The sequence below is a fragment of the Oryctolagus cuniculus genome, chromosome 17, assembly GCF_964237555.1.
Source record: "Oryctolagus cuniculus chromosome 17, mOryCun1.1, whole genome shotgun sequence".
Classification (NCBI taxonomy): domain Eukaryota; kingdom Metazoa; phylum Chordata; class Mammalia; order Lagomorpha; family Leporidae; genus Oryctolagus; species Oryctolagus cuniculus.
Window position 1 is genome coordinate 1751209 of NC_091448.1, and position 14390 is coordinate 1765598.

A 14390-nucleotide genomic window follows, 5' to 3' on the forward strand; every position below is an offset into this window, starting at 1 on the left:
AGTTTCTCCATCTATACTCCCAGAGGGTTCTCCCAAAACAGCAGTGTCTCACACACACACACACGTGTCCGTGGCTGCCTGCCCACTGCAGGAGTGGCTTTCAGATGAAGCCACGCTGACCTGCAGGTCTCAGACTCGCCGGGCCTCCGGGCCGTTCACGCCCTTCGCGACTCCTGAGGCCCCACGGAGCTGCTGCTTGGGGGCTGCTTCCACCAGTACTTGCTGTTTGGGGGACAGAACGTTGTAAAATATTTTTTTAGAATTATATTTATTTGAAAGACAGAGTTACAGAGAGAAGTAGAGTCAGAGAGAGGTCCTCCATTCCTCCGGTTCACTCCCCAATGACTGCAACGGCCAGAGCTGTGCCGATCCAAAGCCAGGAGCCAGGAGCCTCTTCCAGGTCTCCCATGAGGGTGCAGGGGCCCAAGGACTCGGGCCATCTTCCACTGCTTTCCCAGGCCACCGCAGAGAGCTGGATCAGAAGAGGAGCAGCCGGGACTCGAACCAGCACCCATATGGGATGTCAGCGCTGCAGGCTGTGGTTCTAACCCACTGCGCCACAGCACCGGCCCCTAAAAATATCTTTTATTATTTAAAAATAATAACTCTTTTGTGTGTCTGGGTGCTTTAACAGAGAGAGAGAATCCTCCATCTGCTGGTTCACTCCCCACATGGCCACAACAGTAGGTCTGAGTCAGGCTGAAGACAGGAGCCAGGAGCCTCTTCCAGGTCTCCCACATGGGTGTGGGGGCTAGCACTTGGGACACCCTCCACTGCTTTCCTAGGCCACAGCAGGCAGCTGGATTGGAAGTGGAGAAGCCAGGACTTGAACTGGAGCCCTTATGGGAATGCCAGCACTGCAAATGGCAGCTTAATCCACTGCGCCACCAGCCCCCAAATCCATCACATTTTAACATGAATATTCATCATGAAAAGCAGGCACTGCCCCCCCCCCCCCCACCGAGCAGCACCTGCGGGCGGCTCTGGCCACATGTGTGAGCGGCAGAAGGGACAGCAGGAGGCAGGTGTCCCTGGCCCGGCCCCACAGAGGACCTGCTGCTGTCCTTGCTCCTCTACATGATTTGCAACATGAACCGTGCCCGAGGACCGGGTGCAGCGTGTGTTCTCCAGGGTGTGCTCTGCACCGCACCGGAGAGGACGGACCTCAGGGCACAGCTCAGCACCCGTTCCCTGGGCTGTGCAGGTCCCTACATTTCAGTCTCTGTTTTAAAAACCCACACCCATTATCATGACCATGACCTCAGAAAGTCCCCAGGCCCCAAGGCTGCTGACATCACAACAGCAGACATGAGGCTTCCAAAGTCTAATGTTTAACTTCAAATTTTATTACTGGCAACAAATACTGTCCATTCTCTTCCTCAAGTGACAAGCACACAGTACTCATCTTCCAGAAAACTATCCAGGAATGGGTGCCAGGGCGGGCGGCCCCAGCTCAGCTCCCGCGAGGGCACAGCAGCAGCGCTTCCCAGGACTGCTGGCCCGCCGTGCGCGCTCGGCAGGGAACCGCACAGAGTGAACACGGGCTGCTGTGTTCCCAGGACTGCCGGTCCGCCATGTGCACTCGGCGGGGAACCGCACAGAATGAACACGGGCTGCTGTGTTCCCAGGACTGCCGGTCCGCCATGTGCACTCGGCGGGGAACCGCACAGAGTGAACACGGGCTGCTGTGTTCCCAGGACTGCCGGCCTGCCATGTGCACTCGGTGGGGAACCGCACAGAATGAACACGGGCTGCTGTGTTCCCAGGACTGCCGGCCCGGCCCTCCGTGCACGCTCGGCGGGGAAATGCACAGAATGAACACGGGCTGCTGTGTTCCCAGGACTGCCGGCCCGGCCCTCCATGCACGCTCGGCGGGGAATGCACAGAATGAACACGGGCTGCTGTGCTACCAAGGACAGTCAAGAGGAGGCAGCGAAGGGAGGGACGCAGAGGTCGGAGGCTCTGCCCTCTGCTCCGTGCCGAGGCGCCAACAGTTCCACCCACCACAGCCCTGCACCCACGGGGGACACGCGGCACAGTGATGTCTTGCTGGGACCATAAGGACGGCTCCAAACTTCCCAAGACCCCAAGGTCCATAGACAGTGCTTTGAGAGCGCCTGGCGCGACCTCTAGATGGGAGGATACCTCCCCATAGGCCTCTCCTCCTCCCGCTGGCTGTTCCGGGCTCTGGCTAGGTCTGCCATCTTGAACAGGAAACTTCAATGATCCCAGGCTCTCGTGGACTCAACCCTATCCCCTACCTGGAGCCTTCCCGCTGCCACTTTAAGCTCAAGGTCTCGTCCACAGGCTGGCTCAGAAGAAATGAGCAGCGGCGTCCCCTGCCCACCCCAGAAGCGGCCACTTTCAACTCAGCCACAGCTTCTGCCTTCTTCCTCCAACAGCAGCGTGCCGTGACCTTCCTCGCCAGATAACACGAGCCCCTCTTCCGTGGAGGGCGGGACTTTCATCCCTTCCCCGGCCCTCATGACAGCTCCCGAAGGCTTGACGTCACATCCCAGAAAGATGAGTCAGCGCTGACTCACAGGTGTGCTAAAACATCTTCGTGTGCAGTGTTTTATTCTGGAGCTTTCCCACAATGTTTCTTAGTCTCCTTGTTTTCCACGTCCCTAACACCACATCTGCCCCAGACCTTCACAAACACTAAGCCCACCCAGCGGTTTCTCCGGGAGTCTCTCCCACTGCAGATACCCTAGGAGCAGAAGAACCAGCCCTGGCAGAGAGCGGGCAACTCCCAAGAAGAGGGCCTCAAGAGACCTGTGGACAACACAGGCCTGGCATTCCTACGGCCTGTGGACAACAGAGGCCTGGCATTCGTATCACTGGAGTCCCAGAATGAGAAACGCAGCACAGAGACCAAAAGAATAGTTGGAGACAGAACAGCTGAATCTTCCCAAACCTGACACCAGACAAGAACGCACAGACTCGGGAAGCTCAGTGAACTGCACAAGCGACGAGTAAGCCCTAAGAACCCACATGAGTCACCTCACACACACATGCTAAACCCACAGCCTAGGGCAGAGTGGGACCACATCCAACACCCCTACACCCGGGAGGCTCCGGGGTCCCAACAACACCTCGGGGGGCACAGAGCAGAGTGAGGCCTCCTCCATGGAAATCCTCTCAACCTGATAAACCCAGTTTATCCCAGGTTATCCCAGACCACACTCGGAAGCTGCACCTCTTGAGAAGTAAACCATAAGATAATAGAAGATACCGGGAGGGAGACACAGACACAGGCCCCTTGGACCAGGAAGAGACACAGACACAGGCCCCCTGGGCCAGGGAGAGACACAGACACAGGCCCCCTGGACCAGGGAGACAAACACAAACACAGACCACAGGCCCCCTGGGCCAGGGAGAGACACAGACACAGGCCCCCTGGGCCAGGGAGAGACACAGACACAGGCCCCCTGGACTAGGGAGAGACACACAGACACAGGCCCCCTGGGCCAGGGAGGGAGACACAGACACAGGCCCCCTGGACCAGGGAGAGACACAGACACAGGCCCCCGGGCCAGGGAGAGACACACAGACACAGGCCCCCTGGACAAGGGAGAGAGACAGACACAGGTCCCCTGGACCAGGGAGAGACACAGACACAGGCCCCCTGGACCAGGGAGACAAACACAAACACAGACCACAGGCCCCCTGGGCCAGGGAGAGACACAGACACAGGCCCCCTGGGCCAGGGAGAGACACAGACACAGGCCCCCTGGACCAGGGAGAGAGACACAGACACAGGCCCCCTGGACCAGGGAGAAACACACAGACACAGGACCCCTGGACCAGGGAGAGAGACACAGACACAGGCCCCCTGGACCAGGGAGAGACACACAGACACAGGCCCCCTGGACAAGGGAGAGAGACACAGACACAGGCCCCCCTGGACCAGGGAGAGAGACACAGACACAGGCCCCCTGGACCAGGGAGAGACACACAGACACAGGCCCCCTGGACAAGGGAGAGAGACACAGACACAGGCCCCCTGGACCAGGGAGAGACACACAGACACAGGCCCCTTGGACCAGGGAGAGAGACACAGACACAGGCCCCCTGGACCAGGGAGAGAGACACAGACACAGGCCCCCTGGACCAGGGAGAGACACACAGACACAGGCCCCCTGGACCAGGGAGAGACACACAGACACAGGCCCCCTGGACCAGGGAGAGAGACACAGACACAGGCCCCCTGGACCAGGGAGAGAGACACAGACACAGGCCCCCTGGACCAGGGAGAGAGACACAGACACAGGCCCCCTGGACCAGGTGCAAAGACCCAGGAGCCCAACAGGAGCCAGAGGAGCATCTTTAAAAAGACTAACGCATTATTTGAGCACTGGAAAAAGTATTTGTAGCATCGGACCGATCTCCCGCAATCCATCTAGGAAACAGAATAAGGTCATCATAGGTTCACAGAAAATTTGACAAACAAACGCAAATCTGTACCTACAACAACAACAAAACCAGCAACAGACAGGAAAGGAGCCAGCAGCAGCAGTGGGGGAGACGCGGGCGGCAGACAGCTCCCCCACAGTCACTGCTGCTGCCTGCTCTGATGCCGGCTCACCTAGACACACCTGTCCCCACGACACAGAATGAAAACCACCCACAAAACTCAGCAACAGGGCTTCGCAGTTGGAAGGGGCCTTCACCCGTACCAAAGTCATCAAGAACTTGCAAACTGGAGACTCCAGGCGTTCCACGCGTGGGAAGTCCAGTCCACAGCTCTGGGAAAGCCTAGTGCCCAGGGAGCCCGTCTGGCTGAGGGTGACATGGTGAAACCAGGACAACCTAACTTCTCTGGAAGAACTGTGCCAAATCTGTTATAATCAATGAGTTAAGAAACTGGATGTGGACTTCATTTCCCCTTGTTCTGGGAGGAACAAACGGTCCAAGCTGCCAGGGAATCCCCTCTGCTGTGATTGGGACTGCAACATGATCAACCAACAAGGGCAGGGCTGGGTCTCCTACAGGCTCCCCAAGGACAGCCAAGCCCTGGTCAGGGAGCACTGAACCGCTTCTCCAAGCTGCACCGTGGCACCAGCGCGGTCAGTGGCTCCAAGAACAGTAACAGTTTCCTCTGTAAGGAGAACGCTCTGCTCAGTCTGCATGGTCACCACACACGCCCTCTACTGACCCAGGACAAAGACCTGCAAGCTGGGAAGGACAGAAGCTACCTCTCCTTGACCTTCACCCGTGCAGAGTCCAGGCCCCTCTCCACACCACTGCCCCAGCCGCAGTGCTGACAACACGCCTCAGCCCCCTCACAGTGTCCCTGCAGAGACCCAGCGGTCCCAACCTTCCTTCCCTGGCCACACAGCAGGACGCCTGTCCAGCTGTAATCCATGTAATCAACTAACTTTATGTCTTCCTCCCAAGAATATGACTGTTTGTGGTAGAGGAGAAGAAATGGAGGGTTAAGGCACGGGGGAAGAGTGAGGACAGTTACAGTGATGCATTTAATAGGAACTAGAATTTAATTACCTAAACCCCTAGATGGTAATATATAGTAGTAACAGTGACATGCTGATGATGTTACCAGTCTGGGGTGGGGTAGAAAGCATATATAAATTATTTAAAATTGTAGTTCTAGCTATAAAACATTTCTGTAGGGGCTGATACTGCGGCACAACAGGTAAGGCCACCATCTGTGGCATCAGCATCCCATGTGGGCGCCGGTTCAAGTCCTGGCTGCTCCACTTCTGATCCAGCTCCCTGTTAATGCACATGGGAGAGCAGCAGAAGACGGCCCAAACGCTTGGTCCTGCACCCACGTGGGAGACCAGAGGAAGCTCCTGGCTTCAGCCTGGCCTAGTGCCGGCTGTTGTGGCCATTTGGGGAGTGAACCTGTGGATGGAAGAGATCTCTCCCTCTCTCTCCCTCCCTCCCTCCCTCTATCTCTCCCCCCCCACACCCCCACCCCCTCGACTCCCCCCAACTCTGCCTTTCAAATAAATAAATCTTTAAAAAAGAAAGTTTCTGTGCCTACCCTTCACAGGTTTCCATTTCTTTTTGGAGGGGAACCTGAGGAAGAATCAGTAATTCCTCCGCAGCAGTGATGTCACAGCCACCAACAGCACACAAGTGCAGCAGCTAAAGGTGAAGCAGGCGGCAGCTGCGCCCGTGTGGAACGGAGCTCTCTGTGCGCGTTCCTGCCCGCAGCTTTCAGCACAGCTCTCTGCATCTCCTGACACGGAGAACAGTACCTGACCGACCCATCACACCCCGGAGAGAGGACCCCAACCCATCACACCCCGGAGAGAAGGCCCCAACCCATCACACACCCCGGAGAGAGGGCCCCAACCCATCACACACCCCTGGAGAGAGGGCCCCAACCCATCACACCCCGGAGAGAGGGCCCCAACCCATCACACCCCGGAGAGAGGGCCCCAACCCATCACACCCCGGAGAGAGGACCCCAACCCATCACACCCCGGAGAGAGGGCCCCAACCCATCGCACACCCCGGAGAGAGGGCCCCAACCCATCACACACCCCGGAGAGAGGGCCCCAACCCATCACACACCCCTGGAGAGAGGGCCCCAACCCATCACACCCCGGAGAGAGGGCCCCAACCCATCACACCCCGGAGAGAGGGCCCCAACCCATCACACCCCGGAGAGAGGACCCCAACCCATCACACACCCTGGAGAGAGGGCCCCAACCCATCGCACACCCTGGAGAGAGGGCCCCAACCCATCGCACACCCTGGAGAGAGGGCCCCAACCCATCACACCCCGGAGAGAGGGCCCCAACCCATCACACCCCGGAGAGAGGGCCCCAACCCATCACACCCCGGAGAGAGGGCCCCAACCCATCACACACCCGGAGAGAGGGCCCCAACCCATCACACCCCGGAGAGAGGGCCCCAACCCATCACACACCCCTGGAGAGAGGGCCCCAACCCACCACATACCCCCGGAGAGAGGACCCCAACCCATCACACCCCGGAGAGAGGACCCCAACCCATCACACCCCGGAGAGAGGGCCCCAACCCATCACACACCCGGAGAGAGGGCCCCAACCCATCACACCCCGGAGAGAGGGCCCCAACCCATCACACACCCGGAGAGAGGGCCCCAACCCACCACATACCCCCGGAGAGAGGGCCCCAACCCATCACACACCCGGAGAGAGGGCCCCAACCCATCACACCCCGGAGAGAGGACCCCAACCCATCACACACCCCGGAGAGAGGGCCCCAACCCATCGCACACCCTGGAGAGAGGGCCCCAACCCATCACACACCCGGAGAGAGGGCCCCAACCCATCACACCCCGGAGAGAGGACCCCAACCCATCACACACCCCGGAGAGAGGGCCCCAACCCATCGCACACCCTGGAGAGAGGGCCCCAACCCATCACACCCCGGAGAGAGGGCCCCAACCCATCACACCCCGGAGAGAGGGCCCCAACCCATCACACCCCGGAGAGAGGGCCCCAACCCATCACACCCCGGAGAGAGGGCCCCAACCCATCACACCCCGGAGAGAGGGCCCCAACCCATCACACCCCGGAGAGAGGACCCCAACCCATCACACACCCTGGAGAGAGGGCCCCAACCCATCGCACACCCTGGAGAGAGGGCCCCAACCCATCACACCCCGGAGAGAGGGCCCCAACCCATCACACCCCGGAGAGAGGGCCCCAACCCATCACACCCCGGAGAGAGGACCCCAACCCATCACACACCCGGAGAGAGGGCCCCAACCCACCACATACCCCCGGAGAGAGGGCCCCAACCCATCACACACCCGGAGAGAGGGCCCCAACCCATCGCACACCCTGGAGAGAGGGCCCCAACCCATCACACCCCGGAGAGAGGGCCCCAACCCATCACACCCCGGAGAGAGGGCCCCAACCCATCACACCCCGGAGAGAGGGCCCCAACCCATCACACCCCGGAGAGAGGGCCCCAACCCATCACACCCCGGAGAGAGGGCCCCAACCCATCACACCCCGGAGAGAGGACCCCAACCCATCACACACCCTGGAGAGAGGGCCCCAACCCATCGCACACCCTGGAGAGAGGGCCCCAACCCATCACACCCCGGAGAGAGGGCCCCAACCCATCACACCCCGGAGAGAGGGCCCCAACCCATCACACCCCGGAGAGAGGACCCCAACCCATCACACACCCGGAGAGAGGGCCCCAACCCACCACATACCCCCGGACAGAGGGCCCCAACCCATCACACACCCGGAGAGAGGGCCCCAACCCATCACACCCCGGAGAGAGGACCCCAACCCATCACACACCCCGGAGAGAGGGCCCCAACCCATCGCACACCCTGGAGAGAGGGCCCCAACCCATCACACACCCGGAGAGAGGGCCCCAACCCATCACACCCCGGAGAGAGGGCCCCAACCCATCACACCCCGGAGAGAGGGCCCCAACCCATCACACACCCGGAGAGAGGGCCCCAACCCACCACATACCCCCGGAGAGAGGGCCCCAACCCATCACACACCCGGAGAGAGGGCCCCAACCCATCACACCCCGGAGAGAGGACCCCAACCCATCACACACCCCGGAGAGAGGGCCCCAACCCATCGCACACCCTGGAGAGAGGGCCCCAACCCATCACACCCCGGAGAGAGGGCCCCAGCCCATCACACACCCGGAGAGAGGGCCCCAACCCACCACATACCCCCAGAGAGAGGGCCCCAACCCATCACACACCCCTGGAGAGAGGGCCCCAACCCATCACACACCCTGGAGAGAGGGCCCCAACCCATCACACACCCCTGGAGAGAGGGCCCCAACCCATCGCACACCCCTGGAGAGAGGCCGAGGACTTGGCAAGGTCACAGAGGGTGCCAACGTGACTGGTACTCAGCCACCCTGGGGGGGGGGGGGGGGAGGTGCTTTGCTGTGACTTCCCTGCCCGTCTTCCTCACATATACACCTCCTGATGGCCCCATCCACCCACCTCCTCTGTCTACTTCGGGTCTGTCCAAGGTCTTTGTGACTCCACTGAGACCCTCCTACCGCCCAGCTGGGCGTCCACATCTGTCCAATGGGCCTGATAAGGTGAGGAGCAGGGCCACTGGAACCCCTTTCTCCTCCCTTCAGAAGCCTGCTGGACCTGCTGGATCATGGGAAAGTGGGGGCCTGAGGGCGTAGACTGGGCCCCTGGCCCCGTGCTCGCACAGCTGCTCCGCCTCAGTCTCATGGCTATGCTCAGTTGGGGGAAATCTGCCCAAATGCATGCTGGGATGACGCACATTTTCCTGTGAGTGTCCTGCACTCCAGTGAACCTCTGACACTTGAAAGCCACACAGAGCACACGGCTCTGATGTTCTTTGTACTCTGCACTCCGTATTCAGTAGACACTTGATAGATTATCTGTAAACTGAGAACTCACGACTCAATCCAGCACAAACCTCCCTCCCTCTCCCTCTCCCTCTCTCTCTCTCTCTCTCTCTCTCTCTCTCTCTCTCAAGGACTCTGCCACTAATTAGCTGTGTCACGTTGTATACCTGGTTTCTGATGGAAAAGATACATAACTAAAAGGGCTACTTTGAAATTAGGAACAGTTTTTAATAACTCTGTTTTGCTAACCATGGTATCATGTCTCTCTCTCTGCACCCTATAATTAGCAGCGTATGCAGTGACAGGCACGTCATCTCACTGAGCTCAACAAACTGAAGGCAGGGCCACAGGCCCGTGGTGTCAGAGGCCCTCGGCCCACGGCCATGGCTCCACGGGCTCGACCACCCCCAAGCCAGCCTCCCCACATAGCTGCAAAGCCAGTCTGCTACTGCATCGCACAAAATCAGGCAGCTGGAGAGATTTTCAACAGCTGGGAGGGGAGGACAAGATGCCCTGTTTAGAAGGTAAGCCTCGAGGTTCACACACAAGTCCCGGGGAAGCAGAGGGGAGCAGGCGGCAGACATGCCATGCTCCCGAGGGGAGACACGACCTTAACCAGACAGAGAACACAGGGCGTCAAACCCCAAGCCTCCAAGGGCAGAGGTCCCTGCAGGCACTGAGCTGAGCCAGGGCGTATGACAGCGACCGACCCAGGCTAGCTGGTGCCCACAACACTTCCACCATGCCCAGAATGTGACAGTGACCAGCCCACCGACACCCCACCACACCCCAGAGCTGGGCCCTGGGCTCACCCTGGCCTCTGCCTACAGCACCCTGAGGACTCCTAGGCTGCTCAGGGTCGAGCCCCGCTGGTCTCTGCTCTCGTCCACTGTGCAAGGCTCAGCTACCAGTGCTACTGAGGACCCAGGAGCAGGGCTGCGGATCTCAGGCAGCACTGGGCTTAAAGGTCAGCCTCCCATTTGCAGCAGTTGTTGGCCACCTCGACTGACCAGGAGCCCCGCGCACTCGGGAGCTATGCAGAGTCGTCGGCCTGGGTGCACAGGAGGGGAGGTGGGAAATGCTGCTCCCTGAGGAATGAGAGGAAAACAAAGCCACACACCTCCCGAACAGCTCCCTAGGGGAACGGAATCCCGGCACTCTGACCCCTCCTGACACAGCCCAGTCAGCCACCGCCCACTTCCCCAGCTCTGCACCCCGCTCATCTGCATTCTCGTGGCTTTCAAAACCAGGAGCCCCAAGGCAGCTCTCAGCGCAGCGTTTGGGGGTTGTTATTGTAGCATTAAATGTCGGGTCATAAAACAAAACAGCCTCTCCCTGCCTCCCCAAGACAGGCAAGTGGCTCGGCCAGGAAATGACGGAGCTTCCTATCAGCTGAGGAGTGGGCGGGGTGGGCAAACAGGTACAGACCAGAAAGCTCTCAACGCCCACTTCTGCTCCTTCCACGCAGCTGTGGTGGACAGGCACGGCACTCCTCCCCACGGACAACTCACAGCCCGGCAGCCACGGTTAGCAGGAACGGCCTCCACCCTGGGGCACTCACTCCACGAGAGGCCCTCCGTGCTGGTCAGCTGAGAGCAACGCCCTTACGCTGGGCCCCAGGAGTGCTCTCCCAGTGGGCGCCCAGCAGCAGAGTGGGGGTCCACGCATTCTTACACTTCCTGACAACACCCCCCATCCACTCAGTTTCAACCCAGCAAGACCATCTCCCCCCCCCCCGCGCCACACTCCCAGCCTCAAGCACAGCCCAGGGAGGGCCCCACGCTGCCCGACACTCTGGGTGTTTAGCTGGCACATAGCAGACAGCTACCAGAGGCTCTCAGCTCGGACAGAGCAGCTGCCCACAGGCAGACACAGGTGAGGGCGTGGCAGGGCAGGCCACGCGTGTGGCATGTGTGCTGCACCTCTCCTCCAGGCGGCCATGCACAAACTCAGGAGGCCCAAGCTCCTCTGCTCGGTATCTCAGTGTACAGTGAGCTTAGAGTGCAGTGGGCGAGGTCCCGGGTTTGGGCTAGTTCTGAACATACCCCCCAAAATGCCCACGTTGGACTGTCACCCCAGGTGACAGCATGAGGGGTGAGCTGATCAAGTCACAAGCACGGGGCCCTCAGGGATGGCTCAGGACCTTAGCAAAGGGCTGAGGGGACCCGGCAGGGCCCTCTGTCCCCTCCACCACGTGAGGACAGCCTCTTGGAAAGCGAAGCCAGGCCCGAACCTGTCAACACCGCGATGCCGGGCTGCCCAGTCCCCAGGACTGTGAGAAAGGGATCTCCACGGTCGGTCTCGAGTGCTTTATCAGCGCGACCAACAGCCCGGACAGCCGGGTGGAGGGGCTGCGGCGCGGCAGGTGCCATTATACAGGGACCCCAGCGTCTGTGAATCTCGGTGTGCGTGGACGGTCCTGGGACCGGTGCCCTACGGAAACAAGAGATAACGTGTGCATCTCATCACGGGAGCTGCCCGAGCCTAAGGCCTGAGCACGGCTAAAACCCCCGGTGAACAATCCTGCAGCCACAGGAGGGGCAGGGGCAGGGTCAGATCTACTCCAGCGTGAAGGGAACTGCGTTGGCAGGGGAGGCACAGGCACTGGGCTCACAGCCGGCGCCAGGAAGAGGGAAAGGTGCACATGCAGAGGCGTGCTCCGGCAGGGCACCGGACCCGGCTTGAGGAAGGCAGGCGCCGTGGCGAGGTGGTGCAGGACAAAGTCAGAGTGGGCTCATACAGGAGTCGTCGCTGAACCAGCAAATTCAGCAGGGACCAGGTTCTCAGTGTCAGAAGAGGGGCTTAAAGGGGGGAGAGCCCTGCTGGGCTGTAACAGGGGCACGAGTGTAACACAGGGTTTTTAATATGGACACACAAACACCAGAGACAGCGCATGTACACGGAGCAGCGCGCGCACACACCGCACACAGGCACCCCTCGCTCGGCCCAGGGAGGGCAGCAACACAGCAGCTGCAACAGAAATCCCAGGCTCCCACACCCCAGTTCCAAAGCCACATCCCACAAAGGAACTGGGCTCCTCGGAGAGACGGCTGGTTCTCAGGTGGGACAGAGGAACCAGGTAAGACAGGAAGGAGACAAGAGCTCTGAGAAGCACGGAAGCGAGAGAAGCGGCCACAGCCGCCACAGCGGACGCCGCCCACCCCCTGGAGGCAGGAGGGCTCAGCACCAAATGGTGATGCTGGGTTAGGATCCACGGAGTAGCCAGGAGAGCACGCTCGCAGGAGTCAGCTGGACTGAGGGGAAGCAATCCTGCCGGTCTCGGAGCGAGCCTGCCCGAGCGCGCGGCACTACAGAGCGAACTTCACAGGAAGTCTGGCAGCGCCCACTTCATCTAGCACAAGAAAGAGCTGCAGGCCCTTAATGGGATAAATCAAAGCCACGCGCTGCCTGCGATGACGCCACGGGGAGACAGCAGCTCTCCTCTGTGATGTTCCTGCGAGGAGGCACAACCTCAACTGAACCACAGGACGCCCTGGCGACGTCTGACAAACAGCCCGCAGTCTCCGCAGCGGCGAGCCGGGGGCCGCTCCAGGTCCGGTGAGACAGGCATCGCGGCCGCGCGGCCCGGGCCCAGCTCCCCGTGCTACAAAGGACGCCCCTGGGACAATGAGCAAAGCAGAGCACAGGCCGAGGCGTGCACAGCAGTGAGGGGTGCCCGGACCTCCCCACACTGTCGCCTGCTTTGGGGTCCTGGGAGAGAAAGTCCCACGTGCAGGAAGCACACAGCAAGGCTTCGCTGGCGACAGCAACCACAGCTCTCAGCGAGTCAGAAACACTGCTTAATTCTGTACTTGCATCTTCTGAAACTTTTTTCAAAATAAAAAATAAAACATGGGCTGCTGGACGCCACTCCAAATTTGCTGAATCAAATTAGGATTCCCTTTTTCTCTTTGTAACGTTTTTATAAATTCATTTGAGAGACAGCTGGTTCACTCCCAGAAAGCCCCCAATGACCTGGGGGAGTGGGGAGGGCTGAAGCCAGGAGCTGGCAGTTGGGAATTGTCCCACACGAGTGGCAGGAGTCCAGTCACTTAAGCTCTCACCGCTGCCTCCTGAGACAACGTTAGCAGGAAGTGGAGACGCAGAGAGAGCTGGGGACGGAACCCACGGATATGAGATGCAGGGCCTGGAGTCCTGTCTTACCCACTAGGCCAGACAACCACCCCAGGATTCCGTCTTTTTTTTTTTTTTTTTTTTTTTTTGACAGGCAGAGTGGACAGAGAGAGAGAGAGAGACAGAGAGAAAGGTCTTCCTTTGCCATTGGTTCACCCTCCAATGGCCGCTGCGGCCAGTGCGCTGCGGCCTGCGCACCGCGCTGATCTGATGGCAGGAGCCAGGTGCTTCTCCTGGTCTCCCATGGGGTGCAGGGCCCAAGCACCTGGGCCATCCTCCACTGCACTCCCGGGCCACAGCAGAGGGCTGGCCTGGAAGAGGAGCAACCAGGACAGAATCCGGTGCCCCGACCGGGACTAGAACCCGGTGTGCCGGCACCGCAGGCGGAGGATTAGCCTAGTGAGCCGCGGCGCCAGCCGATTCTCTGTCTTAAAACGCATTGCCACAGCCACCGGCACAGACAGGTTTTCTCAGCATCCAAGCGGCCTTTCAGTGTAGAAGCAGCACACGCCCGCTGAACTCAATGCCCGTGTGAAATTATCACAAACGGTTACATTCCCAAATGGTAGAAAATTTTAAGAACTGCAACACAGGGCTCCTCATTTGCTGAATCCGCACACACAAGCCCTCTCTATTCACATTCACGCCGCGTGCTTCCTGAGAAACGTGCAGGCGGCTTCTGTGGGGGTGGGGGAGCAGTGAGGGTGGGGGTGAAAGAGCCCTTGAGACTCTAATAAGACTGAGGCTCGTAGGCCCGGGATCGGCACGTTGGTGACACCGTACACACATCCCCGAGGACCCAGTGGCCCCAGGAGCACACACAGGATTCTAGGTAGGAAGCCTCATTCTAAAAAAACCTAACGTTAGAGTAGTTAAAGAGGGAGAAAACAGAAAACAATTGATTAAACTCAGCTGTGACA

General features: G+C 59.8%; 1 protein-coding gene across 1 annotated transcript in view; it reads right to left on the minus strand.

The window, feature by feature from the left end:
• The window catches only part of RPTOR (regulatory associated protein of MTOR complex 1), a 342816-nt gene that overhangs the window by 254604 nt on the left and 73822 nt on the right, over window positions 1–14390 (minus strand). The window lies entirely within an intron of this gene.